The following is a 304-nucleotide window of genomic DNA, read 5'->3' as shown; positions in this document are numbered from 1 at the left end:
TGGCACGTGCTTGTAATCTCAGCTACTCAGGAGGCTGAGGCATGAGAATCGCTTGAAACCAGGAGGTGGAGTTTGCAGCGAACCAAGATCTTGCCATTGCACTCCAGCCTGGACAACAGAGCAAAACTCCATCTCAAAAAACAAAAAACAGTGTGTAGCACCTCCCACTTCCCTCTCTTCCTCCTTCTCTGGTCATGTAAGATGTGCATTCTTCCCCTTCACCATCTACCATGATTGTAAGTTTCCTGAGGCCTTCCTGCCATGTGTCCTGTACAGCCTGCAGAACTGCAAGTCAATTAAACCT

This window comes from Cebus imitator, unplaced genomic scaffold (assembly GCF_001604975.1).
Source record: "Cebus imitator isolate Cc_AM_T3 unplaced genomic scaffold, Cebus_imitator-1.0 Scaffold20, whole genome shotgun sequence".
Lineage (NCBI taxonomy): Eukaryota > Metazoa > Chordata > Mammalia > Primates > Cebidae > Cebus > Cebus imitator.
The sequence above is the reverse complement of the archived record's forward strand: the minus strand, read 5'-3'. Positions refer to the sequence as shown.